We start from the raw sequence: 27,500 nt of genomic DNA, 5'->3' as shown, positions 1-27,500 counted from the left end.
CTTTCCCTAGGTTCAGAAGGGACAAGAACATACCATCAGAGAAACCCACATACTAGAATAGAACGTTGTACAACCAATGAGTGAGTTGGTACACGAACTAGCTATAACATTCACCAGGCCCCATAACACAACATTTGATCGTTTTCAGTGTTTCAAAGCAATGCAAAGATCGGACGAGTCCCTCGAAACTTTTTAAAGCCGACTCCGAGAACTAGGAGCACATTGTAAATTCGAGAAACTAATAGAAGATCTCGTTAAAGACATATTTATATCAAATCTGAGAAGCTCCAATATCCAAATGGAGCTACTCTCAGAAGTAAGAACGCCACAACAGGCACTAAATTATGCCATAAACAGAAAAAGAGGCCAGGCCAATCAACAAGAAATCTTGAAGGCAAATACAAGCTGGAACACAGTTTCGTATGTCCGCCAGAACAAAACAAGACCACAAACTGCCTACATTCAACAAACAAGACCACAAACATCATATGGTCAACAAAAATCATCAGCATGCTGGAAATGTGGAAGCACAATTTCAATGGCCCACCTCCAAATATGCCCCAAAAAGCAAATGCAAGGCAAAATTTGCAAAAAAGTAGGGCATAACACGTCATTGTGTACGGCTAAAATGCCAGAAAGACGACCACCACGCGGACCAACGAACAAGACAAGTCCCCAACTTAAGCAACAACAATCGAGAAGAGTGAAACACATTAAACAAGAAACAGAAGAAAGCGACCACACGGAGGAAAGCGTAGACGCAGAGGCGGCCCTGTATATAAAAGAACTCCACGATGATTGGGCAAACATTAACATAAAACGCCCAATGGAATTCGTACAAAAGAGAAATGAAGAAATAAACAAGGATCCATATGGAGAATTTGGGGTAGAAACAACTACAGCCCAAAACAAATACAGTGGCTGGCAGACACAGGCTCACCACGGTCATTCATGAACATTGACATGGCAGCTAAACTCCAACAGGAGATCCCGAATGTGAAAATAACAGAATATACAGAAGCCACATTCTAAAAACAACAACATAGAAATAAAAGGAGTACTCTCACTTGAACTAAATTCAGGATCGTGGACAGCTAAAGACTGCAAAGTCCTAATAGTTGAGAATAGAACGAATAATATAATGGGAAGAGATATCCTCACCAAATTGGGGATCACACTCAGCGCACAGAAAAAACCTGGTAAGACAATTAATCTAATTTCAAATATCCAAACGGAGAAAAACATAATAAAGTGGATATTTCACAAATACCCACACCTTTGTACAAGATTGGGGCGCTCAAAAAACCATATCGCAAAATCGATATTTAAATCCCAATATACACCATCCCAACACAAAGGAAGAAGAGTTCCACTCCATCTGCTCGACAAAGTGGAACAAGAACTCCAAAAACTTATCGACGAAAAACAAATTACTAAACTAGACAAATGTTCAGACGAACTATTCATAAGTCCAGTAGTGATAACCGTAAAGAAAGAAAAAACAGTAAAAATAGCTCTTGATTCCAAAAAACTAAACGATGCAATACATAAAAACAAATATCAATATCAAATGCAAAGCATCGACCATCTTATGGATTCAGTAACAGTCTTCATTTCAGAAAGAAAAACAAACCAGGATATTACCTCTTCTCCAAAATTGACTTAAATTACGCATACAGTCAAATCTCATTAGACGAAAATATTAAAAAACACTGTAATTTCAATATAATAGGTGGAAAAGCCACAGACACATATAGATTTATTAACGGATTTTACGGCCTAACTGACATGCCAGCCACCTTTCAAAAAACAATAGACAAAACATTACATGACATAAAAACAAAATTCGCATACCTAGACGATATCCTCATAGTCACAAAAGGAACTTTAGAGGATCACGAGAAAGAACTAGACAAAATAATGCAAAGACTGAACGACGAAAATCTAGCAATCAATCTCCAAAAATGCGAATTTGCGAAAGAACAAATAACGTGGCTATGTTTTGTAGTCACTCCAAATGCAGTCACACCAACAAAACAAAAATGTGACGCAATCATAAACCTAGACAACCCAAAAACACTGAAACAATTAAGATCTTTCATGGGGTGTATCAACCACCTGATAAAATTCATACCGAACTTGGCAAGAATCTCCTAACCATTAAGGCCCCTGCTATCAAAAGCAAATACAAAATCACAAAATAAACTTGATTGGAAAGACAATCACACATTCGCATTCAATGATATCAAAGATCAAAAAAAATAACAGAAAACAAACACTTCGATACATCGTTACAAACGAGAGTGAGATGCGACGCCAGCAAAAAAGGGCTAGGTGCTTGTCTTGAACAAAAATTCGGACACATATGGAAACCAATCGCTTTTGCAAGTCGATTTCTAAATAACCTCGAATCAAGATATAGCACAAACGAACTAGAACTACTAGCAGTAGTTTGGTCCTTAGAACATTTTAAATACTACCTTTATGGTACGGAGTTTATACTCCAAACGGATCATCAATCATTACTTTCAGCACTCAAAGAAAATAGAGGAAACAAAACATATCAAAGTAGATTAACACGATGGGTAGATCGCTTACTACCATTTCATTTTTCAGTCGAACACGTTCCCGGAAAAAACATGGGGTTCGCCGACTACTTAAATAGAAATCTTACAGGAGAAGCAATCCAACCCACGGACGAAGACAAAAATTTAGTAATCAACACGATTGAAGAAATCAAACTTTTCATAACAAGAAATTCACTGTCTCCAAATGGAGCGAGTAATTCATTCTCTCCAAAGGGAGCAATTAATTCAACCAATCAAAACACAGACATAGAACTAGACAAGAATTACGTAATTAATCCAAAACACACAAGCAACAAAACAAACAACGCTTTTTGCCCTAACACACTTACAAATCAGTCACATATTAATTCTCATTCTTTAAATCCAAATTCCAATTTCAAACTTCTAACCAAAAACATTTTCGGCATAACAACAAGACGTAACCACAAAACAGATACTTTCAACATCCCTATTAAACGTAGATTCCGAGCCACAAACAAAAGCAAAAATCCCCAAATGGAGCAACCAAGTAGTTCCAAAACATTTACTAGTTGTAGCACCCAAACGGAGTTTAATTCCAATAAAGGCAAAGGCCTTGAACCTCTAGACTATTCCAAACATTAAAACTTATTCGACACTTACAACGATTTGCCAACCCCCGCCTATAGAGAAAACTTCAACAAAGTTTTCAATGAGGAATTCCTGGCAGAAGCCTCACAATGAGACCTCAAACCAATTATCGATATAGTGAAAACACAAAATTGGGACGACCTCAAGAAAATATCCCATTATATTTCCGCATTAGACGAGATTTATCTGTTACCGACACAAACTGTTTATTATATGATAATCGCTTAGTAATTCCCCAAAAACTTAAACAACTTGTTTTGGACACAATTCATCATAAACATCCAGGGCAATTTGGAATGCTAGCATTAGCTAAATTAGTATGGTGACCACATATACACTCAGAAATCGTCGCAAAAGCCAAGGCCTGCCGACACTGCATCGACAAAGGTAAAAACTTAAAACCTATCATTCCTAAGAATCAATTGGGAAATTTACCCAAACTAAAAGAGCCAAACGAAGAAATCCAAATGGATTTCGCAGGACCAATTCCATTTAAAAATAGTACGCAAAACAATTGCATCCTAGTAAAAGTAGACAGACTATCTCGTTTCCCCCACGCGGAGACATTCCACAACTGCGATACGGAAACAGCGATAGATTACTTAGAGAAATATTGCAAACTACACGGAATTCCTAGATCCATAAGATGTGATCAGGCACAAGCCTTTAAGGCTAAAGAATTTGACATATTCTGTAGAAACAAAAATATAAAACTGATACTTGCTCCAGCCGGAGACTATCGAGGAGCAGGAATGGTCGAACGCCTAATACAAACGATCAAAAGACGCTTAGTCGTACCTGATATTGACCCCAATTAGAGCTCAGAAACTTTATGCTCACGTTTAGCAAATATTATGGAGAACATCAGACTTACACCTAATAGAACTACAAAAATAACCCCATTTGAGGCGCATTTCGGCAGAAAACCAAATACAGCACTATCAAATATGCTAAAAAAACCATCTACAAAAACCTATCATACCATAAGCTAAAAAGTTGTTGTTTAGACAAGCGAACACTCAAACACGACGTATTGTCACAAGAAGAAATGTGGAGGCTAGATGGAAACTCTGAGGATGAACTCGACATCCAGTACAAGCGAGACGAAAACCCCACTGCCTCCCAACAGCAAATAGACTCGGACGATTCTGAAAACTTGCCACTAAGCAGAAGCTCCCCACGTAAGATCTCTCCTTCAGAAATACACTTCTCCATCGGAGATAAAACAACTAAGATAATATATAATAAGAAAAACGTCGCTCGCAAATCAATACCGAGAAAAACAAAAGAACCAAGAAACACACTAGCACCACAATGGACTATAATTCCAGACGGAACCATAACTAACTATACACCACATACTATCACAATAGACACTCCGCTGCAGAAAAACACAGTAATTCGAAAAAACAACATTGCTATAGCAACGGAAACTAAGCCAATACCGGAAACAAAACCAAGACTAAATCACATGGTTGCATGTAAAACCGTTGGAGGATATAAAAGAAACCAAGAAAATATACGTAAATTCTGTTTAGACGAAGCCAAGAAGCAAATAGCTGCGAGCAAATCATTAGGAACCAATAGGACTCACGACGCTATAAACAGTGCTATGGGCCCACCCGGACCATCAAGCTCAATCGCCAACATCAACGGTGCAACCGGACAACCAAGAGCGACAATAAGAAACAAAGGATCCACCAGCACAAACGGAACTTCAAGAACGGCAACCATTAACAAAGCGACTACAAAGCAAACTAAGAAGAAACATACGGCAACCAAGAACAAAAACACGAGATCGATATGGTCAAGAGATAAACTTATATAAATCGCAACAAAGAATCAAAGACAACAACAAAACATAACCTCAAAAACTCCAAAAGGAGTCAGCAAAGCGAAGACTAAACACAGCACACCATTAGTCAACTTCAACGAACGCGCAAAACAGGCTGCAATACTAAACAGCAAAGAGACAAACTCCATACGGAGAAGCCTTCCATCAATGTCGGTTACAGACACGTCCAACAGATCATTCTTGATTTTCAACACCCCTGACCCACAACCAAAGTCAATGAAAATCTACAACGTCGAAGACGATTCCCAAGACGAACGTTCGTATGAAATAATCACTAGCAACAATGCACAACACTTTATGGAGACGAGCTCCTTAAGCCCCAACACGCAAGACCAGCAAGGCATCACAGCAACAACAACGCTAGACAACGTAGCGCATAACGAAACCGAAACAAACGCACCGGACATGACATTTGCGATCTCAATAAAAAAGATCGACATAGCAACCGAAAAAATTTATGCATTCAACTCAAAGAAACAGGACAACATCATACCAAGCACAAATAGGGACAATCAACGGCAAGAACATCCGCAAATAATTTTCCTTGATTCATCCACCTCTTCGAATCAAACCGTCGATCTTACCAACAACACAACAGACCCAACAGCACACGGAACAACGGAGACTCCTCGGAGTAGCCAATGCCAACTGGAACAAAACATAATCGAACACACAAGTAACAACACTGAACCTATCCAGGAGGCCGCCACCAAACAACTCCAAGTGGAGAAAATATCTCAACTCCAAATGGAACCAAATACGACCGCAACTCGAATTAACAACAAAGAAGGGACACAGGAGGCCACCTCAGAACAGCTCCAAGTGGAGAAAGTATCCAGCCCAGCAAGTTCCCTCATCTACAAAACCCCACCATCTTCGCCCAACCCAGACTCAATCTCGGACCTCAATGAGGAGGATCTTGCTGCATTAAACGAAATCCCTTAGATCAGGATTTCTCTGTCGGAGGGGGAATGTGATACCGGTGTAGCCGCATCATCTAAAACTTACTATGCAACAAAGACTTAAAAGTATCTAGTATCGTATTTATAAAGACTTATGATATATAATTAAATACACTGTACATACTGTTGTCTCAGAAATGAGTTTAGATTAGTTCCTCATTTTCACGCTTGCGATTTGGCGTGTATCATAATGTGGTTTCAAGTTAACACATCTGCTAAACGCAGACAATATAAAACTGTCAAGATGAACAGTCGCTTCGTGGCCGAATAAAGTGTTAGAAGTAATTCTTTTCATACAGCTTATTACAGATTCGCAGAGTTCATCATAGACTCATAAAGCTTATCATAGATCCATCACAAAGCTTATTCCCTAAACTCCATTCCAACTGGAGCTATCAAGATCTCTAATAACTTGAGAACCGGATTTCCATTCTCTCCATTCGGACCTAGAAAGTAACACTTCAGACATAATCGTCGAACAAACAACATTCGACGTTCCAACGAAAATAATCCGACAAAAAGATATCACGCGGGATAAGAATTATTATTATTATTACTATCTTAATTATTATTGTTATTATTATTATTATTATTATTATTATTATTATTATTATTATTATTATTATTATTATTATTATTATTATTATCATTATTATTTTTATTTTTATTATATTATTATTAGAATGGTTACTATTGTTATACATTGATCGAAAAAAAAACATGCTCGTGAGAAATATAAATGTAGTGTTAGATGCATTTTTGCAATGTGTTTTCAGCTCTGACTCCTTAATCAATGTTAATTGTGAGGCTTGCAAGGTACGTTAGCACAGAATGTTCCAGCCCCGCTCATCCTAGTATTTGACCTGATTTGCCAACGAAATGAAAAAGAGATAGAAACATTTAAGAATTTAAAAATTGCTCGAGGATAATTTTGTATAAGAACTACAAGCATTTTAAAACACAATCTTAACACCAATTTGCAAAATGAATCAGGTAGAGAGCCAATTTGACTATCGGACAAGTCAAACAACAAAAACAAATAATAACAACAAACAATGAACATAATCAAGTTTTGATGCCAGTTTTCAACAGAAAACATCAATACACAAGTCAAAAAACGTTAAAAAAACAAACTTTTATTTCACTAGAGAAGACATGGGACGTGTCTTCGTTGATAATATGTAGAAATTTGACATAAAAGAACAAAAAGAGTAAAGTTTAAATATACGGTACTTTTTTAATTAAACCATTAACTTCAAAGTCAATCAACCATTAGTTTTTAGCTGAAATCATTAAAAAATGTTCATTGGTACCTCCACTAGAAATTATTGGGACTTGTCATTATCAAGAATAATTCATATGAATAAAATAAGGGGCGACAAATTAAAGCAGAAAACAAGAAAATTGGTCAAGCGTTAATAAAAAATGGTGTCCAAGCCGTCAAAACAGTAAGCAATTGACTGAGAATTCTATACTTCATTTACGTTCTCTGTTGACGCAAATTGGACCTCTGAGTGGTGCGATAAATTAAAACGATGACAAGGAACTCGGGCAAATATACATAAAACAAAAAGATTTTAATTAATCTCTTAGCATCGAAGCCATGATACCATTAGCTAGAACACAAAATTACTATAATTTTGAAGTTTTTCTTATTTGAAACAAGATTAGACCTGTTTTACTGAGTCTGAGCAACAAGTTCACTGAAATTTGATAAAAATTGGCGAAGCTCAAAAAACATTTTTTTTTTCGAAATCAAATGTTTTCTAAAGTCGTAACTATGCTCAAGTTAATTGGAGCTTTCATTGGTAATACTCAATTCAAAAGATTTCATTTTGGTCTCAAAAATAATATCATCGAGCCCTTATTCTAAGGGGAAAATGTGAAGAAGAGTGCAAAGTGAATGAAAAAAAATTCTACTAGTATGAAAAAAAACCACAATAATAAATGAAAACACAGCGTCGAAGCCAGAAAAAAAAATCAATTAGGTTACAAAAGTTGGTGAATGAATCATTAAAGCAACTGAAATTACAAGTTAATGGAAAGGAGAACAGAAAAGCCAAATTTCAAAAACTACTAGCTATTAGATGAAATCGTCAAACTATGTTTATTTACAGCTCTATAGAAAGCCTTTAGGTTGATAACCGAGTGCAAAGTTTCAGTGCAACACACCGGAGATCACAGGTTTGAACCACTCCCTCCCGGATTTTTTTTTCAAACCTAAAAATTAGTGGTCTCATCTAAAACCCGAGTTTAATACCGGCCCAACTTAAAAAAAAACTGTGAATAGATTGTAGCTGTAATTAATGATCTGGTTTATGTTTATTCGTCTGAGGCTCTATTTTTAATTTAGTTTAAACTCACAGCAAAGCTAGAACTTTTTCTTCCTCTGACAAGACGCATTTTTAAGAGTGACGTCATTTATCATTCTATATAACAATTTTTCATGTGAATAAATTGTTTTGATTTTAAGTTTCCTACTATGATTTACAAAATTCTACAAAAAAAGGTTTCTGTTGTGTGAAAGTGAAGAAAACTTTTCAATTTGGTGCTGAATCTTGTAAGATTTGGTAAACGAAGCCAATCACTTAGCAACTCATTCATGTGTCGGTTTCTAAATTTTTGAGGTCGCAGTGTGTATGTACATTTATGTACATTTAGCAGCTGTTCTGGAAAACTGCGGACTAATTTTTTCTCTCTCATCTTTTCGCCTTCTCTTTCTTTTTGTGTTCCTATCGTTTTTAGTTTCTTTCTAACACTTTTTCTGATAACTTTTGTCTCTCATTTTTTTCTTGATCAAAAATTCTTCTTCTCACTTTCTCTCTCTCTCTCTCTCTCTCTCTCTCTCTCTCCTTATCTCTCCTTTAGCCGTATCCGTCTTTCTCCAACTCTTTTCTTTCTTTCTATCGATCTTCCTATCTTTTTCTCTGTGTCGCTTATTTATCTTTAATTTTTGCTTTCTCTTCCCATTTCTATGTCTTTTTTCTAGCTTTTTAGACTCTAAAACAATTCGCTTATGGCCTCTCTCCAAGTCTTTTTGTCCTTCTTCTTTTTCCGTTGGTTTCTCCGTTTTGTGTTCTTCTTTTTCTTTCTTTCGGTTTCAGTCCTCATTTTCTCTTCCTCTCATTAATTTCAATTCCCCAACCCTCTTTTTCCTCGCATTTATGTTCTTTTCATTTTTGGTGTAATATATTTTTTCCCTGGAAGTCTTGGTTCAATCAACAAAGATTCGAATATGGGTTATTCAATGAATTGCCCCAGTCATCCAAATTTAGCTAATTGTTTCATAATTTCAGAACTCCAAAACTTCAAGGTAGCCATTGCATTTTTCACTCTGCTGCTCTCTCTCTCTCTCTCTTTCTCTCTGGTATCTAAAAATCTAAAGATTTATTTTTCCTTCCTCTACCAATAATTCCCCTTTTTCTCTTCTCGCTCTTTTTTTTTCTCCATGTCTACTTTTTCTCGCTGTTTGTCTTGTTCAACTCTTGCTCTATCTCTCTCTCTCTCTCTCTCTCTCTCTCTCTCTCTCTCTCTCCCTGTCTGTCTGTCTCTCTCTCTCTCTCTATCTCTCTCTCTCTCTCTCTCTCTCTCTCGCTCTCTCTTTCTCTCTCTCTCTCTCTCTCTCCTTCTCTCTCTCCTTTATCTGTCTCCGTCTTTCTCGAACTCTTTTCTTTCTATCGATCTTCCTATCTATTTTTATCTGTGGAGCTTATTTATTTTTATTATTTGCTTTATCTTCCCATTTCTGTGTCTTTTTTTATCTTTTTGTATCTAATTGTTTCAGAACTTCAGAACTCCAAAACTTCAAAGTAGATCTTTTTCACTGTGTCGCTTATTTTTCTTTAATTTTTGCTCTCTTCGCTTTTCATTTTCTTTTTTCATCTTTGTTGACTCTAAAACAATTTGCTTATGGTTCCTCTCCAAGTCTTTTTTGTCCTTTTTTCCTTTGGTTTCTCCGTTTTGGGTTCCTCTTTTTCTTTCTTTTGATTTCAGTCCTCATTTTCTCTTCATCTATTCAATTTGAATTCCCCAACCCTCTTTTTCCTCGCATTTTTGTGCTCTTCATTTTTGCTGTAACGTATTTTTTTCCTGGAAGTCTTGGTTCAGACATCAAAGATTCGAATATGGGTTATTCAATGACTTGCTCCAGTCATCCAAGTTTAACTAATTGTTTCGAAAATTCAAAACTCCAAAACTTCAAAATAGCTATTGCTTTTTTTCTCTCACTCGCTCTCTCACTCTCTCTTTCTCTCTCTCTCTCTCTTTCTTTCTCTCTCTCTCTCTCTCTCTCTCTCTCCTTCTCTCTCCTTTATCTGTCTCCGTCTTTCTCCAACTCTTTTCTTTCTTTCTATCGATCTTCCTATCTTTTTCTCTGTGTCGCTTATTTTTCTTTAATTTTTGCTCTCTCTTCCCATTTCTTCTTCTTTTTTTAAATCTTTTTAGACTCTAAAGCAATTTGTTTATGGTCTCTCTCCAAGTCTTTTTTGTCCTTCTTCTTTTTCCTTTGATTTCTCCGTTTTTAGTTCCTCTCTTTCTTTCTTTTGCTTTCAGTCCTTATTTTCTCTTCCCCTATTTAATTTGAATTCACCAATGCTCTTTTTCCTCGCATATTTCTTCTTTTCATTTTTGCTGTAACATATTTTTTCCCCGGAAGTCTTGGTTCAAACATCAAAGACTCGAATCTGGTTTGTTCAATGACTTGCTCCAGTCATCCAAGTTTAACTAATTGTTTCAGAACTTCAGAACTCCAAAACTTCAAGGTAGATGTTGCATTTTTTCACTCTCTCTCACTCACTCACTCTCTCTCTCTCTCTCTCTCTCCCTCTCTCTCTCTCTCTCTCTCTCCTTCTCTCTCCTTTATCTGTCTTCGTCTTTCTCCAACTCTTTTCTTTCTTTCTATCGATCTTCCTATCTTTTTTTATCTGTGTAGCTTAATTATCTTTAATATTTGCTTTCTCTTCCCATTTCTTTGTCTTTTTTTAATCTTTTTAGACCCTAAAGCAATTTGCTTATGGTCTCTCTCCAAGTCTTTGTTTGTCTTTCTTCTTTTTCCTTTGGTTTCTCCGTTTTCTGTTCCTCTCTTTCTTTCTTTTGATTTCAGTCCTCATTTTCTCTTTCTCTATTTAAATTGAATTCGCCAACCCTTTTTTGCTCGCATTTTTGTGCTTTTCATTTTTGCTATAAAGCATTTTTTCTTGGAAGTCTTGGTTCAAACATCAAAGATTCGAATATGGGTTGTTCAATGACTTTCTCCAGTCATCCAAGTTTAACTTCAGAACTCCAATACTTCAAAGTAGATGTTGCATTTTTTAACTCTCTCTCTCCCTCTCTCTCTCTCTCTCTCTCTCTCTCTCTCCTTCTCTCTCCTTTATCTGTATTCGTCTTTCTCCAACTCTTTTCTTTCTTTCTATCGATCTTCCTATCTTTTTATCTGTGTAGCTTTTTTATCTTTAATATTTGCTTTCTCTTCCCATTTCATTGTCTTTTTTATCTTTTTAGACCCTAAAGCAATTTGCATATGGTCTCTCACCAAGTCTTTTTTGTCCTTCTTCTTTTTCCTTTGGTTTCTCCATTTTGAGTTCCTCTTTTTCTTTCTTTTGATTTCAGTCCTCCTTTTCTCTTGTTCTATTTAATTTGAATTCCGCAAACCTCTTTTTTGCATTTTTGTTCTTTTCATTTTTGCTGTAACGTATTTTTTTTCCTGGAAGTCTTGGTTCAAACATCAAAGATTCGAATCTGGTTTGTTCAATGACTTGCTCCAGTCATCCAAGTTCAACTTCAGAACTCCAAAACTTCAAGGTAGATGTTGCATTTTTTAACTCTCTCTCTCTCTCTCTCTCTCTCTCTCTCTCTCTCCTTCTCTCTCCTTTATCTGTATTCGTCTTTCTCCAACTCTTTTCTTTCTTTCTATCGATCTTCCTATCTTTTTCTCTGTGTCGCTTATCTTTCTTTAATTTTTGCTCTCTCTTCCCATTTCTTCTTCTTTTTTTAAATCTTTTTAGACTCTAAAACAATTTGCTCATGGTCTCTCTGCAAGTCTTTTTGTCCTTCTTCTTTTTCCTTTGGTTTCTCCGTTTTGTTTTTCTCTCTTTCTTTCTTTTGATTTCAGACCTCTTTTTCTCTTCTTCTATTTAAATTGAATTCCCCAACCCTTTTTTGCTCGCATTTTTGTGCTTTTCGTTTTTGCTGTAAAGCTTTTTTTTCCCGGAAGTCTTGGTTCAAACATCAAAGATTCGAATATGGGTTGTTCAATGACTTGCTCCAGTCATCCAAGTTTAACTAATTGTTTCATAGCTTCAGAACTCCATAACTTCAAAGTAGATGTTGCATTTTTTCACTCTCTCGCTCGCGCTCTCTCTCTCTCTCTCTCTCTCTCTCCTTCTCTCTTCTTTATCCGTCTTCGTCTTTCTCCAACTCTTTTCTTTCTTTCTATCGATCTTCCTATCTTTTTCACTGTGTCGCTTATTTTTCTTTAATTTTTGCTCTCTTCGCTTTTCATTTTCTTTTTTCATCTTTTTTGACACTAAAACAATTTGCTTATGGTTCCTCTCCAAGTCTTTTTTGTCCTTTTTTCCTTTGGTTTCTCCGTTTTGGGTTCCTCTTTTTCTTTCTTTTGATTTCAGTCCTCATTTTCTCTTCATCTCTTCAATTTGAATTCCCCAACCCTCTTTTTCCTTGCATTTTCGTGCTCTTCATTTTTGCTGTAACGTATTTTTTTCCTGGAAGTCTTGGTTCAAACATCAAAGATTCGAATCTGGTTTGTTCAATGACTTGCTCCAGTCATCCAAGTTTAACTAATTGTTTCAGAACTTCAGAACTCCAAAACTTCAAGGTAGATGTTGCATTTTTTCACTCTCTCTCACTCACTCACTCTCTCTCTCTCTCCCTCTCTCTCTCTCTCTCCTTCTCTCTCCTTTATCTGTCTTCGTCTTTCTCCAGCTCTTTTCTGTCTTTCTATCAATCTTCCTATCTTTATATCTGTGTAGCTTATTTATCTTTAATATTTGCTTTCTCTTCCCGTTTCTTTGTCTTTTTTTAATCTTTTTAAACCCTAAAGCAATTTGCTTATGGTCTCTCTCCAAGTTTTTTTTGTGCTTCTTCTTTTTCCTTTGGTTTTTCCGTTTCGTGTTCCTCTCTTTCTTTCTTTTGATTTCAATCCTCATTTTCTCTTCTTCTATTTAAATTGAATTCCCCAACCCTTTTTTGCTCGCATTTTTGTGCTTTTCGTTTTTGCTGTAAAGCTTTTTTTCCTGGAAGTCTTGGTTCAAACATCAAAGATTCGAATCTGGTTTGTTCAATGACTTGCTCCAGTCATCCAAGTTTATCTAATTGTTTCAGAACTTCAGAACTCCAAAACTTCAAAGTAGATCTTTTTCACTGTGTCGCTTATTTTTCTTTAATTTTTGCTCTCTTCGCTTTTCATTTTCTTTTTTCATCTTTGTTGACTCTAAAACAATTTGCTTATGGTTCCTCTCCAAGTCTTTTTTGTCCTTTTTTCCTTTGGTTTCTCCGTTTTGGGTTCCTCTTTTTCTTTCTTTTGATTTCAGTCCTCATTTTCTCTTCATCTATTCAATTTGAATTCCCCAACCCTCTTTTTCCTCGCATTTTTGTGCTCTTCATTTTTGCTGTAACGTATTTTTTTCCTGGAAGTCTTGGTTCAGACATCAAAGATTCGAATATGGGTTATTCAATGACTTGCTCCAGTCATCCAAGTTTAACTAATTGTTTCGAAAATTCAAAACTCCAAAACTTCAAAATAGCTATTGCTTTTTTTCTCTCACTCGCTCTCTCACTCTCTCTTTCTCTCTCTCTCTCTCTTTCTTTCTCTCTCTCTCTCTCTCTCTCTCTCTCCTTCTCTCTCCTTTATCTGTCTCCGTCTTTCTCCAACTCTTTTCTTTCTTTCTATCGATCTTCCTATCTTTTTCTCTGTGTCGCTTATTTTTCTTTAATTTTTGCTCTCTCTTCCCATTTCTTCTTCTTTTTTTAAATCTTTTTAGACTCTAAAACAATTTGCTTATGGTCTCTCTCCAAGTCTGTTTTGTCCCTTTTCTTTTTCCTTTGGTTTCTCCGTTTTGTGTTCCTTTTTTTCTTTCTTTTGATTTCAATCCTCATTTTCTCTTCCTCTATTTAATTTGAATTCCCCAACCCTCTTTTTCCTCGCATTTTTGTTCTTTTCATTTTTGCTGTAGCCTATTTTTTCCTGGAAGTCTTGGTTCAAACATCAAAAATTAGAATATTGGTTGTTCAATGACTTGCTCCAGTCATCCAAGTTTAACTAATCGTTTCATAACTTCAGAACTCCAAAACTTCAAGGTAGCTATTACATTTTTTCACTCTCTTGCTCTCTCCTTCTCTCTCTCTCTCCTTCTCTCTCCTTTATCTGATTTCGTCTTTCTCCAACTTTTTTTTTCTTTCTATCCATCTTCCTGTCTTTTTTTCTGTGTCGCTTTTTTTTCTTTAATTTTTGATCTCTCTCTTTCCGTTTATTTTTCTTTTTTAAAATCTTTTTAGACTGTTAAACAATTTGTTTATGGTCTCTCTCCAGTATGTTTTGTCTTTTTTGTTTTTCCTTTGGTTTCTTCGTTTTGTGTTCCTCTTTTTCTTTCTTTTGATTTCAGTCCTCATTTTCTCTTCTTCTATTTAATTTCAATTCCCCAGCCCATTTTTGTTCTTTTCATTTTTGCTGTAGCCCATTTTTTCCTGGAAGTCTTGGTTCAAACATCAAAAATTAGAATATTGGTTGTTCAATGACTTGCTCCAGTCATCCAAGTTTAACTAATCGTTTCATAACTTCAGAACTCCAAAACTTCAAGGTAGCTATTACATTTTTTCACTCTCTTGCTCTCTCCTTCTCTCTCTCTCTCCTTCTCTCTCCTTTATCTGATTTCGTCTTTCTCCAACTTTTTTTTTCTTTCTATCCATCTTCCTGTCTTTTTTTCTGTGTCGCTTTTTTTTCTTTAATTTTTGATCTCTCTCTTTCCGTTTATTTTTCTTTTTTAAAATCTTTTTAGACTGTTAAACAATTTGTTTATGGTCTCTCTCCAGTATGTTTTGTCTTTTTTGTTTTTCCTTTGGTTTCTTCGTTTTGTGTTCCTCTTTTTCTTTCTTTTGATTTCAGTCCTCATTTTCTCTTCTTCTATTTAATTTCAATTCCCCAGCCCATTTTTGTTCTTTTCATTTTTGCTGTAGCCCATTTTTTCCTGGAAGTCTTGGTTCAAACATCAAAAATTAGAATATTGGTTGTTCAATGACCTGCTCCAGCCATCCAAGTTTAACTAATCGTTTCATAACTTCAGAACTCCAAAACTTCAAGGTAGCTATTGCATTTTTTCACTCTCTTGCTCTCTCTTTCTCTCTCTCTCCTTCTCTCTCCTTTATGTGTTCTCGTCTTTCTCCAACTTTTTTTTCTTTCTATCGATCTTCCTGTCTTTTTTTCTGTGTCGCTTATTTTTCTTTAATTTTTGCTCTCTCTCTTACCGTTTATTTTTCTTTTTTAAAATCTTTTTAGACTGTTAAACAATTTGTTTATGGTCTCTCTCCAGTCTTTTTTGTCTTTTTTGCTTTTCCTTTGGTTTCTTCGTTTTCTGTTCCTCTTTTTCTTTCTTTTGATTTCAGTCCTCATTTTCTCTTCTTCTATTTAATTTCATTTCCCCAGCCCATTTTTGTTCTTTTCATTTTGGCTTTAACCTATTTTTTTTCTGGAAGTCTTGGTTCAAACATCAAAGATTCGAATATGGGTTATTCAATGACTTGCTCCAGTCGTCCAAGTTTAACTAATCGTTTCATAACTCCAGAACTCAAAACCTTCAAGGTAGCTATTGCATTTTTTCACTCTTTCGCTCTCTCTGTCTCTCTTTCTCTCTCTCCTTCTCTCTCTTATATCTGTCTTTGTCTTTCTCCAACTCTTTTCTTTCTTTCTATCGATCCTTCTATCTTTTTCTCTGCGCCGCTTTTTTATCTTTAATTTTTGCTTTCATTTCCCATTTCTTTTTCTTTTTTATCTTTTTAGTCTCTAAAATATCTGCTTATGGTTTCTCTCAAAATCTTTTTGTCCTTCTTCTTTTTTCCTCTGGTTTCTCCGTTTTGTGTTTCTTTTTTTCTTTCTTTTGATTTCAGTCCTTTTTTCTCTTCCTCTATTTAATTTGATTTCCCCAACCCTGTTTTTCCTCGCATTTTTGCTCTTTTCATATTTGCTTCAACGTATTTTTTTCCCTGGAAGTCTTGGTTCAAACATCAGAGATTCGAATATGGGTTGTTCAATGACTTGCTCCAGTCGTCCAAGTTTAACTAATCGTTTCATAACTCCAGAACTCAAAACCTTTAAGGTAGCTATTGCATTTTTTCACTCTTTCGCTCTCTCTGTCTCTCTTTCTCTCTCTCCTTCTCTCTCTTATATCTGTCTTTGTCTTTCTCCAACTCTTTTCTTTCTTTCTATCGATCCTTCTATCTTTTTCTCTGCGTCGCTTTTTTATCTTTAATTTTTGCTTTCATTTCCCATTTCTTTTTCTTTTTTATCTTTTTAGTCTCTAAAATATCTGCTTATGGTTTCTCTCAAAATCTTTTTGTCCTTCTTCTTTTTTCCTCTGGTTTCTCCGTTTTGTGTTTCTTTTTTTCTTTCTTTTGATTTCAGTCCTTTTTTTCTCTTCCTCTATTTAATTTGATTTCCCCAACCCTGTTTTTCCTCGCATTTTTGCTCTTTTCATATTTGCTTCAACGTATTTTTTTCCCTGGAAGTCTTGGTTCAAACATCAGAGATTCGAATATGGGTTGTTCAATGACTTGCTCCAGTCATTCAAGTTTAACTATTTGTTTCATAACTTTAAAACTCCAAAACTTCAAGGTTGCTATGGCATTTTTCCACTCTGTCACTCTCTCCCTCTCTCTCTCTCTCTCTCTCTCTTCCTCTCTCCTTTATCTGTCTCCGTTTTTCTCCAACTCTTTTCTTTCTTTCTATCGATCTTTCTACCTTTTTCTCTGTGTCACTTATTTTTTTTTTTAATTTTTGCTCTCTCTTCCCATTTCATTTTCTTTTTTTAATCTTTTTAAACTCTAAAACAATTTGCCTATGGTCTCTCTCCAAGTCTTTTTTGTCCTTTTTTTTGCTTCGGTTTCTCCGTTTTGTGCTCTTCTCTTTCTTTCTTTTGATCTCAGTCCTCATTTTCTCTTCCTTTATTTAATTTGAATTCCCCAACCCTCTTTTTTCCTCGCAGCATTTTGTTCTTTTCATTTTTGCTGTAATATATTTTTTCCATGGAAATCTTGGCTCAAACATAAACAGATTCGAATTTGGGTTGTTCAGTGACTTGCTCTAGTCATGCAAGTTTAACTAATTGTTTCATGACTTCAGAACTCCAAAACTTCAAAATAGTTATTGCCTTTTCTCACTCTGTTGCTCTCTCTCTCTCTCTCTCACTCTTTGGTATCTAAAAACCCAATGATTTTTTCTTTTCTTCTATCCATTTTTCTCCTTTTGATCTTCTCGCTCTTTTTTTTCTCCATGTCTACTTTTTCTCGTTGTTTGTCTTGTTCAACTATTGCTCTATCTCTCTCTCATTTTCTCTCTCTCTCTTTCTCTCTCTTTATTTCGCTCTCTCTCTCTCTCCCTCCCTCTCTCTCTCTCTCTCTCTCCTTCCTTTATCTGTCTCCATTTTTCTCCAACTCTTTTTTTCTTTTTATCGGTCTTCCTATCTTTTTCTCTGTTTTGTTATTTATCTTTAATTTTTGCTTTCTCTTCCCATTTCTTTGTCTTTTTTTAATCTTTTTAGACTCTAAAGCAATTCGCTTATGGTCTCTCTCCAAGTCTTTGTTTGTCTTTCTTCTTTTTCCTTTGGTTTATCCGTTTTGTGTTCCTCTTTTATTTCTTTTGATTTCAGTCCTCATTTTCTCTTCCTCTATTTAATTTAGATTCCCCAACCCTCTTTTTCCTCGCATTTTTGTTCTTTTCATTTTGCTTTAACCTATTTTTTTTCTGGAAGTCTTGGTTCAAACATCAAAGATTCGAAAATGGGTTGTTCAATGACTTGCTCCAGTCGTCCAAGTTTAACTAATTGTTTCATGACTTCAGAACTCCAAAACTTCAAGGTAGTTGTTGCTTTTTCTCAATCTGGTGAGCTCTCTCTCTCTCTCTCACACTCTCTGGTATCTAAAAACCTAATGATTTTTTCCCTTCCTCTATCTATATTTCTCCTTTTTCTCTTCTCGCTCTTTTTTCTCTCCATGTCTCTTTTTTCTCGCTTTTTGTCTTGTTCAACTCTCTATCTCTCCCTCAACTTCTCTCTCTCTCGCTCTCTCTCTCTCTCTCTCTCTCTCCTTCTCTCTCCTTTATCTGTCTCCGTCTTTCTCCAACTCTTTTCTTTCTTTTTATCGATCTTCCTATCTTTTCTCTGTATCGTTATTTATCTTTAATTTTTGCTTTCTCTTCCCATTTCTTTGTCTTTTTTTAATTTTTCTAGACTCTAAAACAATTTTCTTATGGTCTCTCTCCAAGTCTTTTTGTCCTTCTTTTTCCTTTAGTTTCTCCGTTTTGTGTTCCTCTCTTTCTTTCTTTTGATTTCAGTCTTCATTTTCTCTTCCTCTATATAATTTGAGTTCCCCAATCCTCTTTTTCCTCGCATGTTTGTTTTTTTGCTGTAATATATTTTTTCTCTGGAAGCCTGGGTTCAAACATCAAAGATTCGAATATGGGTTGTTCAATGACTTGCTCCAGCATCCAAGTTTAACTGTTTGTTTCATAACTTCAGGACTCCAAAACTTCAAGGGAGTTATTGCATTTTTTCACTCTCTCGCTCTCTCTCTCTCTCTCTCTCTTCCCATTTCTTTTTCTTTTCATAATCTTTTTAGACTCTAAAGCAATTTGCTTACGGTCTCTCTCCAAGTCTTTTTGTCCTTCTTCTTTTTCCTTTGGTTTCTCCAATATGTGTTCCTCTCTTTCTTTCTTTTGATTTCAGTCCTCATTTTCTCTTGCTCTATTTAGTTCGAATTCCCCATCCCTCTTTTTGCTCGCGTTTTTGTTTTTTTTTCATTTTTGCTGTAAATTTTTTTTCCCCGGAAGCCTGGGTTCAAACATCAAAGATTCGAATATGGGTTGTTCAATGACTTGCTCCAGCATCCAAGTTTAACTGTTTGTTTCATAACTTCAGGACTCCAAAACTTCAAGATAGCTATTGCTTTTTTTTTCTCTCTCTCTCTCTCTTTCTTTCTCTCTCTCTCTCTCTCTCTCTCTCTCTCTCTCTCTCTCTCCTTCTCTCTCCTTTATCTGTCTCCGTCTTTTTCCAACTCTTTTCTTTCTTTCTATCGACCTTTCTATCTTTTTCTCTGCGTCGTTTATTTTTCTTTAGTTTTTGCTATATCTTACCATTTAATTGTCTTTTTTTGTATTTTTAGACTCTAAAAAATTCTGCTTATGTTCTCTCTCCAAGTTGTTTTGTCCTTCTTCTTTTTCCTTTGTTTTTCTTCGTTTTGTGTTCCTCTCTTTCTTTGTTTTGATTTCAGTCTTCATTTTCTCTTCCTCTATATAATTTGAATTCCCCAATTCTCTTTTGCCTCGCATTTTCGTTCTTTTCTTTTTTGCTGTAATATATTTTTTTCCCTGGAAGTCTTGGTTCAAACATCAAAGATTCTAATAAGGGTTGATCAATGACTTGCTCCAGTCATCCAAGTTTACCTAATTGTTTCATAACATAACTTCAGAACTCCAAACTCTCAAGGTAGCTATTGCATTTTTTCACTCTGTCGCTCTCTCTCTCTCTCTATCTCTCTCTCTCTTCTCTCTCTCTCTCTACTCTCTCTCTCTCTCTCTCTCTCTCTCTCTCTCTCTCTCTTTCTCTCTCTCCCTCTCTCTCATTTATCTAAAAATCCAATGATTTATTTTTTCCTTCAACTATCCAACTTTCTCCTTTTTCTTATTGTTGCTCTTTTTTCTCTCCATGTCTACTTTTTCTCGCTGTTTGTCTATTTCAACTCTTGCTCTCTCTCTCTCTCTTTCTCTCTTTCTCTGTCTTTTAACTGTCTCCGTCTTTCTCCAACTCTTTTCTTTCTTTCTATCGATCTTCCTACCTTTTTCTCTGTGTCGCTTATTTTTCTTTGGTTTTGCTCTCTCTTCTCATTTCTTTTTCTTCTTATAATCTTTTTAGACTCCAAAGCAAATTGCTTACGGTCTCTCTCCAAGTCTTTTTGTCCTTCTTCTTTTTCCTTTGGTTTCTCCAATTTGTGTTCCTCTCTTTCTTTCTTTTGATTTCAGTCCTCATTTTCTCTTGCTCTATTTAGTTCGAATTCTCCATCCCTCTTTTGCTCGCGTTTTTGTTTTTTGTTTTTTCATTTTTCCTGTAATATAATTTTTCCCAGGAAGTCTTGGTTCAAACATCAAAGATTTGAATATGGGTTGTTCAATGAATTGCTCCAGTCATCCAAGTTTACCTAATTGTTTCATAATTTCAGAACTCCAATACATCAAAGTAGCTATTGCATTTTTTACCCTGTTGCTCTCTCTTTCTCTCTCTCTCGTATCTAAAAATCTAATGATTTATTTTTTCCTTCCTCTATCCATATATCTTCTTTTTCTCTTCTCGCTCTTTCTCCTCTCCAAGTCTACTTTTTCTCACTGTTTTTCTTGTTCAACTCTTGCTCTATCTCTCTCTCTCTCTCTCTCTCTCTCTCTCTCTCTCTCGCTCTCTCTCTTCTCTCTCTCTCTCTCTCTCTCTCTCTCTCTTTCTCTCTCTCTCTCCTTCTATCTCCTTTATCTGTCTCCGTCTTTCTCCAACTCTTTTCTTTCTTTCTATCGATCTTCCTATCTTTTAATCTGCGTCGTTTATTTAGCTTTAGTTTTTGCTTTCTATTGCCGTTTCTTTGTCTTTTTTTATTTTTTAGACTCTAAACCAATTTTCTTATGGTCTCTCTCCAAGTCTTTTTGTCCTTCTTTTTCCTTTAGTTTCTCCGTTTTGTGTTCCTCTCTTTCTTTTGATTTCAGTCTTCATTTTTCTCTTCCTCTATATAATTTGAATTCCCCAATCCTCTTTTTCCTCGCATGTTTGTTTTTTTTGCTGTAATATATTTTTTCTCTGGAAGTCTTGGTTCAAACATCAAAGATTTGCATAAGGGTTGATCTATGACTTGCTCCAGTCATCCAAGTTTACCTAATTGTTTCATAACTTCAGAACTCCAAAATCTCATGGTAGCTATTGCATTTTTTCACTCTATCGCTCTCTCTCTCTCTCTCATTTATCTAAAAATCCAATGATTTATTTTTTCCTTCCACTATCCAACTTTCTCCTTTTTCTTCGTCTCGCTCTTTTTTCTCTCCATGTCTACTTTTTCTCGCTGTTTGTCTATTTCAACTCTTGCTCTATCTCTCTCTCTCTCTCTCTCTCTCTCTCTCTCTCGCTCTCTCTCTCTCTCTCTCTCTCTCTTCCCATTTCTTTTTCTTTTCATAATCTTTTTAGACTCTAAAGCAATTTGCTTACGGTCTCTCTCCAAGTCTTTTTGTCCTTCTTCTTTTTCCTTTGGTTTCTCCAATATGTGTTCCTCTCTTTCTTTCTTTTGATTTCAGTCCTCATTTTCTCTTGCTCTATTTAGTTCGAATTCCCCATCCCTCTTTTTGCTCGCGTTTTTGTTTTTTTTTTCATTTTTGCTGTAATATATTATTTCCCAGGAAGTCTTGGTTCAAACATCAAAGATTTGAATATGGGTTGTTCAATGAATTGCACCAGTCATCCAAGTTTACCTAATTGTTTCATAATTTCAGAACTCCAATACATCAAAGTAGCTATTGCATTGTTTACCCTGTCGCTCTCTCTCTCTCTCTCTCTCTCTCTCTCTCTCTCTCTCTCTTGTATCTAAAAATCTAATGATTTATTTTTTCCTTCCTCTATCCATATTTCTCCTTTCTTCACTTCTCACTCTTTTTTCCCTCCATGTCTACTTTTTCTCGCTTATTGTCTTGTTCAAATCTTGCTCTATCTCTTCCTCTCTCTCTCTCTCTCTCTCTCTCTCTTTCTCTCGCTCTCTCTTGCTCTCTCTCTCTCTCTCTCTCTCTCTCTCTCTCTCTCTGTCTCTCTCTCTCACACCTTGTCTCTCCTTTATCTGTCTCCGTCTTTCTCCAACTCTTTTCTTTCTTTCTATCGATCTTCCTATCTTTTTCTCTGTGTCGCTTATTTTTCTTTAATTTTTAATCTCTCTTCCCATTTCTTTGCTTTTTATCTTTTTAGACTCTAAAACAATTTGCTTATGGTCTCTCTTCAAGTCTTTTTTGTCCTTCTTCTTTTTTCTTCGGTTTCTCGGATATGTGTTCCTCTCTTTCTTTCTTTTGATTTCACTCCTTATTTTCTCTTCCTTTGTTTAATTTGAACTCCCCAACCCTCTTTTTCCTCGCATTTTTATGCTTTTCATTTTTGCTGTAAAGGATTTTTTTCCTGGAAGTCTTGGTTCAAACATCAAAGATTCGAATATTGGTTTTTCAATGACTTGCTCCAGTCGTCCAAGTTTAACTAATTGTTTTGTAACTTCACAACTCCAAAACGTCAAGGTAGCTATTGCATTTTTTTCACTCTGTCGCTCTCTCTCTCTCTCTCTCTCTCTCTCTCTCTCTCTCTTGTATCTAAAAATCTAATGATTTATTTTTCCTTCCACCACAAATACTTCTCCTTTTTCTCTTCTCGCTCTTTTTTCCCTCTATGTCTACTTTTTCTCGCTGTTTGTCTTGTTCAACTCTTGCTCTATCTTTCTCTCTCTCTCTCTCTCTCTCTCTCCCTCTCGCTCTCTCTCCCTCTCTCTCTCTCTCTCTCTCTCTCTCTTTTCTCTCTCTCTCGCTCTCTCTCTCTCCTTTATCTGTCTCCGTCTTTCTCCAACTCTTTTCTTTTTTTCTATCGATCTTCCTATCTTTTTTATCTGTGTAGCTTAATTATCTTTAATATTTGCTTTCTCTTCCCATTTCTTTGTCTTTTTTTTATCTTTTTAGACCCTAAAGCAATTTGCTTATGGTCCTTCTCCAAGTCTTTTTTGTCCTTCTTCGGAGCAGGAGGTCCTAGGTTCGAACCCGAGTAGGGACAATTCTTTTTATTAAGAATACTGAGAACGCGGTGAAAATAAATAGTTCGCCTTGTTTCACCGCATTCACTGCAAAAGAAGATGTAAGAAACACGCGGTGTAAGTTTTTTTCTTCACCGCATTTTACCGCATTTCTTGCCAAAATTCACCGCCAAACCTCGATCCGGGCAAGAACTATCAAGTCTCTGAACTTGGTCTCAAATAATTACGAACTGATTTTAAGTAAAAGTTTTTAGGCTAACTAGAACATACGAGTGCTGTTGTTGTTGTCGATAATCGACTTTACAGCTGTTGCCGAGGCGATGTCACCCGTAATAAAAAAACTAAAATACAACAGGTTCCTGCAACTTGTATATACGCAAGAAATTGCATAAATGAAGGCATTGTTATTTCTTTGGAACCATTTTTTTCAAGAACCTCCAGATATGAAGAAATAATACTGCAATCAAAGTTCACCGAAAGTTTCAGAGTTTAGGAGGTATCCTTTTAAATTTACTTTGATTTTGAAAAAAGAGGATCCTCGCCAGTAACACTTGTCTGGAAGTTGGACTCAAAATAGTTGGATCACAAAACCAAATCAGATGTAATCTCCTTGTTTTTGTTTTGATGTCAAGGTAGAGTTTCAAAGCAAATCAAACCATATATTTATAAATACCCTTCTCTCTCTGACTATCTATCTCTTTCTCTATCTCTCTCTCTTTCTGTGAGAGAAAGTGTGTGCCTCTGTGCGTGTGTGTGTGTGTGTGTGTGTGTGTGTGTGTGTGTGTGTGTGTGTGTGTGTGTGCGTGTGAGTGTGAGTGTGTATGCGCGTGTGTGTGTGACATCTCTTTCATTTCTATCAAAAGCTATTTCAGTGTCTCTTTTCATCTTTTATTGATGTCGTTTTTCTTTTTCCTCTGTCTTCTTTCTTCGTCTGCTTTCTTTTGGTTTTCTTTCTTGCGAGGAATTATCCAATGTTTGTCGGTTATACATCATTTTATTTTAACTCGCAAAAGTCTTCTCGCCGATTTGTACCGGACTTTTAGATTTTTTTTCTGTCAATGCACTCGTTTGTATATGATAGTCAGCAGACTATTTTTCAAATAGTTAAGTATGGCATGTAAATCAGAAATTAACTTAATTAACGTAATTTTATTTTAAGGTAATTTTATTAACGTAATTTTATTTTAAGAACGTAATTTTATTTTAAGAAATTAACGTAATTTTATTTTAAGGTGTTTCCTAAAGTTTTCTGTTTTTAAAAATTTATCTTTTTAAATTGATTTTGTGGGCCCGCTTGTTTTAAAATGAATTTGCGGTGCATTTTGTAACATTATCAGTAAATTGTGGTAATAATTTTTTGTAAGCTCTTTTCAACGAGACTCCCGGATTGCAGAAAATGCCTCTGACAAGAGTGTTAGTTGATTAATTCAACGTTGCTTGAATTAGAGTAACAATTAATCTTTTCGCAAAAGAATTATCATTGAGTTACCAAAATCATATAAAAAGCAAAAAGGGGGCAGGTTTGGACAGGTTTGTTTTAAAATAGATTTTTAAGCTTCTTGAGAGTTTGATGAAAACTCAATTGAACTTCACTGAGGTTCAGAAGTTCAACAAAGAGCCGTATAAATCTCCCTCTCAGTTTAATTGATTGTTGCTTTTTAATTGATGATATAATGAACTTGCTCACCAAACTTCAAAGCGATAGTTAAATGCACGTAAAAACATGTTTCACCGATTAGAACATTGATCGAATATAAATTCAAGTTCTGATGAAAAATACATGCAATATAGGCTTTCTATGAACGAGCAAGTATATTACTCAAAACGTGATAATTAATCGAACAAAGAACGCAGGAATGCCTTATTTCAATTTGTTCAGCCGCTCAAAAGTCAAAAAAGTTTGTTTTTATTCGCATGAATCGGTCATATCTTTGTTGTTCTCTGACTCAGAAGAATTAGCTTCTCCGTGTCACGTGACATTGATTATATAGGTCAGATGAAAATCAACTTTCTTCAGTCTTCCAAAAACTAGTATTTGACTAAAGAGCTGAAAAATAAACAATCATATTTGCCAAAATTTTTGCTTTTCTCCTCTTGTAGAAATCAAACATTTACAGGTAATATCTATCGACCAAATTTACTTCTTTGAGTTTTTTAAGTCTTACAAAATCTAGCAAGCTAGTGAATCTAAACTTGATGCACATTGAAAATAAACAAAACTAAAACATGGTAAATCTTGCCAAGATCATAAACTATCACTTGCTATGAAAACAACAAGATATGTACAAACTTGCAAGACCTTTAATGGGTATCAAGAAAAAAGATCTTGACAAGATCGACCATGACATGGCACGACATGCCAAATTGTGAAAATTAAATTAAAAAGTTTTTTAAATTTATGATATGGTCAGATTACGCTTACCTCTTGAAAAAAATTTGGTCGAAAACAATTGAAAAATGGTTGATTTTCTGTTTTCGCTCATATATGAAACTAGTTGAACTAATATGAATTTTTGTTTGTTTTTCAAACTAACAACTGAACATACTTGTTGAACATTGATTGGGATTCAAATCATTAAACCACACCCACTGAGTTGTGATATTATCACAAGAAGTCAAGTACAAAAGTCATTTTCTTGATTATCTGTCGTCTGAAACCGACCAAAATGACGATTTCTTGCGATTGAACCGAACTTAGGAGCAATTATCATACTTTTGAACTTAAACATACCGAATCTAAGACACTCAACAAACCGAAGATTTCAGAAAGGACGATTTCTTAGCAAGGCCAGTAGAACAACGAACGAGTTTTTGATATGAAACACAAATACAACTTTTTTTCTTATTTTTCTGGATGCTACAAACGGATACTACTTTCAAGCCTTTCAATGTCGCTGACAGATCCTGGTATTTGGCACAAAAATGAAAACCCCTCAAATTTCTAAAATGTCAGCAAAAAATATTGCATAATACAGGAAACTTGCGCGGAATTAAAGCAAAATGCGCTGAAATCAGCATGGCATCACAAAAAAAATTTCGACATTTTTGTCGATTAATGTAGAATAACCAAAAGTTCTTTCGATCTGTCAGTTTGTGAGTGTAGTTTAGATTCCTAATATATTCCAGGTTCCAGTACTTCTTGCAAAATGCTCACAAAAATAGCCTTTCTTGTTCTCTGCGTTGCTCTGGTCCAAAGTGAGTATCTGTACCGACGGTACAATCCAAGATTGATGATTGAGAAGAGAAGGAAGACATATGGATTCGGAGTTGCAGGGGATTCCTGCTCAGTGGACACAGATTGTGACAGGTTTTTAGATCAACGAATCAATTTGAAGCTTTTAAAAGTGGAATTGTCTTTAGGATAACCAGACTCTCATAGCTCACATAATCGGATTCTCAGAGCTCATTCTTGTTTTGATCGAAAATGAATATCGCAAAATTCCCCTCATGGACTTTGCTCTAACTTCTCATGTTATTCAAGTCATTCACATCTCGGATGTTTTTGATTTACTTTCATTAACTCCCTCTCAATGAGTGATATGTTTTAAATTAACTGTGGTTAATATATGATCAACATTGTTACTGATATTAGTGGTTAATATTAACGGATATAAAAAGTATCTTATAAAGTCAATATATGGCCTAATAAATCGGCAATAGTGAGAAATCCCACTTTTATTCTCGATCCCAATTACCTTTTGAAAAGAACATGGCGTTCTCAATCCCATATGGTTTAAAAATGCCGTGATTTTAATCAACATTAAACTCCCTTCATACGTGATTTTGAAAGTTTTTATGGGGCTAAATTGGGAAAATCTGATTGACTAAAGATTATACAACTATCGGGATAACTCAGGCATAGTAAACAAAAGGTGGTCTCTAACAGTGTGTTGTGTGAAACTCAGTTGTTCAGAGAGTGTTGTTGTGACAGGTACAAGAAATACTTTTGCAGTTGGATCTCTGGGGAGTGCGAGTACGACTCAAGTGTCACAGTCCCATCCTGGTGTGATCACGATTCAAGGTGCCCAGCTGGAAAACAATGTGATACATACTCTGGAAATTGCTTCTAACTCTCAACTTCTCTCCCGCTCTTGAATATAACCAGAGAAAAGTTCAAAAACTATTAAAAAACATATATATTTGTAAATGATTATATTTGTGGTTTTTTCATTCGTTAGCTTCTATATACATATATTCACTAATATATATTTTTGTACGAACAAAGTATTCTGAATCTTTATCCTAGGGTTTGATACTATTGGAAGTAATTAAGAAAATAATAGGTGGATAGCATGGTAATGTGCGTGGCACAGAAAGCGCCTACATTTGTATTTGTGAGCGTACAGGGAATAAAAGAACTGCGGCAATTGGTGCTATCGCACAATAAGATCTTTTCAATTAGAGCTTTAAAAAGATCTTTTGGCGATAATAACGCAATCTGTTCTATTATGCTCTTTTTGTGAT

The sequence above is a fragment of the Convolutriloba macropyga genome, chromosome 9 (genome assembly GCF_964194025.1).
Source record: "Convolutriloba macropyga chromosome 9, txConMacr16.3, whole genome shotgun sequence".
NCBI classification, from domain to species: Eukaryota; Metazoa; Xenacoelomorpha; order Acoela; family Convolutidae; genus Convolutriloba; species Convolutriloba macropyga.
The sequence above is the reverse complement of the archived record's forward strand: the minus strand, read 5'-3'. Positions refer to the sequence as shown.